Below are 2487 nucleotides of genomic sequence, written 5' to 3' on the forward strand. Positions count from 1 at the left end.
AAGGTGGTTTGCTGAAGTAATAAGTCTAGAGGTCATTAGTCCCATTCCTTCCAGTTTTGTGTATATGATGATAGTAAATTAAATTTAAAACTTATTATTACAGATCCTCTTTGAAGTAGTGTTTGTGGTTTTTTAAAATAACTTCGGCATTAGCCTCCAGAAAAATAATGTAAGTTTTTTTTAACCTTAACTTTGAGAAAGATGTTTTTTAATAAAACTTAAAAAAAAAATCATCTATTTATTTTCCGAATGGATTGAGGAAAACTTATTTAAAAAGATGTGTACACAAAAAGGCTTATTTATTTATTTATTATGAGTAAGGGCACCAGGACCAACAATCACCAGTGATATGGTTTGGATCTGTGTCGCCGCCCAAATTTCATGTTGAATTGTAATCCCCATTGTTGAAGGTGGGGCCTGCTGGGAGGTGATTGGGTCATGGGAGTGGATTTCCCCATTTGTGCTGTTCTCACGATAGTGAGTGAGTTCTTATGAGATCTGGTTGTTTAAAAGCATGTAGTACGTCTCCCCTCTCTTGGTCTTACTCCTGCTCCAGACATGTAAGAAGAGCCTGCTTCTCCTTTGCCTTCCGCCTTGAATGTAAGGTTCCTGAAACCTTCCCAGAAGCTGAACAGAAGCTGCTATGCTTCCTGTACAGCTTGCAGAACCATGAGCTAATTAAACCTCTTTTCTTATAAATTACCCAGTCTCAGGTATTTATAGCAGTGTGAGAATGGACTAATTAACAACCAGCTATCAACCTACCAAAAAGTTACACTTCCAAAATTCCTTGATGTCAGTTCTGCACTAAGAGCAATCAAGTTGCCCTGCATGTATCACTCACAACAGCAGCTTTTTTGGTTTTTTTTCAAAAAACCTTTTAGAATATAGAAAAAAAATGTTTTTTTTGAAGTCGAAAATATATGATTACAGTAGCAAATATATTAACTGTGATTAAACCCACACATAGAAATTCCTGGTAGCTAGTAACAAGGTAAACAGGATGGATTTTATAACTCCTATAATCTTGTAAAACATATGGATTACTTTTTCAAAGGAAAAAAATTATGTGTAAGCGACATTGAACAAAATATGTAGATGGTACCCAGTGATAGTTTTATATGGTTTGTCCTATAAAGACTCTAGATAAAAATCAAAGACATCACATCAAAATTCTAATACTTGCAAATTATTTGCAATATTTTTACTTGTCATATTTTTGGTAAATAATTTGCAAACCATTTACTTAGGAAATCTATTCTCGTGGGAGGCTTAGTGAATGTGGCCCAAGTTTACAGCTTTCTGGTTTAATTTGCTGTGAGGTAGTTAGTCTGTCGGACAAACTACTCATACACTCCTCTAAATATTATATTTTCTACCACTTAGAGCTTTTGAAGGGAAACTAGATAGGAGAATGTGTTTATGTCACTAATAAAACACGGTTTGCATGTAAGTTCTGGTTTAGGAATTAAAAATGTCTAGCTTGCAAAGGTTTATTGTAGCAGTATAAAGTGCAGCTGTAGAGACAAAATGCCAAGGTTCAAATGCAAGATTCGCGGCCGGGCGCGGTGGCTCAAGCCTGTAATCCCAGCACTTTGGGAGGCAGAGACGGGCGGATCACGAGGTCAGGAGATCGAGACCATCCTGGCGAACACGGTGAAACCCCGTCTCTACTAAAAAATACAAAAAAACTAGCCGGGCGAGGTGGCGGGCGCCTGTAGTCCCAGCTACTCGGGAGGCTGAGGCAGGAGAATGGCGTAAACCCGGGAGACGGAGCTTGCAGTGAGCTGAGATCCGGCCACTGCACTCCAGCCTGGGCGACAGAGCCAGACTCCATCTCAAACAAACAAACAAACAAACAAAAAACAAATGCAAGATTCGCCCTGTTTTTAGTTGCAGTACTTTAGCGCCTATGCATCCTCTTCTATAAAATGGAGGTGATACTAGAGACAACTATAAGTTCTAGGCAATGATTAAATGCATATATCACACCTAATCAGTGCCGTCTAATTGAGTGCTTTTATTGTCTCAGATGAGATAAGTTTCACATGCTGTTATGACATGAGTCAGACTGAATTCTTTTTGTAGAGAGGAGCTCCCTCCTGTACAGAGGTGAGTAAAAGCCCTCAGGGCTTATCTTTTCCTTTAAGAAGCAGCTTGTGAGCTTATCAAATTCCTGAAGATGCATTTGAATAAAAGTATAATTACACATCAAAGTATAGGACAGAAATAATTTTACACTGACACTTTCAGGGTAAGCCATCTACCTCAGCCAGGAGGGAACTATAGTTTGGAAATATTTGACTTTAAATTGTATCAAAATTACCAGCTAAACTAGCAAAAGTTAGTCATTTAATCCATTTCTAGAAACTTTAAAGAAATTGATGTACTGGAGTAGGTAGTTTAATTTAGGAAACGCCAATCTGAGGTTTGGCAGAGTTAATATCAGAAACGTTTGAGTTAGCTATTACAGAACCAATGACGTGT

The 2487-nt window shown here is 38.0% G+C and overlaps 1 non-coding gene across 1 annotated transcript; it reads right to left on the reverse strand.

Moving 5' to 3' along the window:
• Positions 1-726: 726 nt before the first annotated feature.
• On the reverse strand, positions 727-860 carry LOC116276225. The gene has a single exon (XR_004185655.1). It is a non-coding gene; the product is annotated as a U11 spliceosomal RNA (small nuclear RNA).
• Between the last annotated feature and the right edge of the window lie 1627 nt (positions 861-2487).

This window comes from Papio anubis, chromosome 7, assembly GCF_008728515.1.
Source record: "Papio anubis isolate 15944 chromosome 7, Panubis1.0, whole genome shotgun sequence".
Lineage (NCBI taxonomy): Eukaryota > Metazoa > Chordata > Mammalia > Primates > Cercopithecidae > Papio > Papio anubis.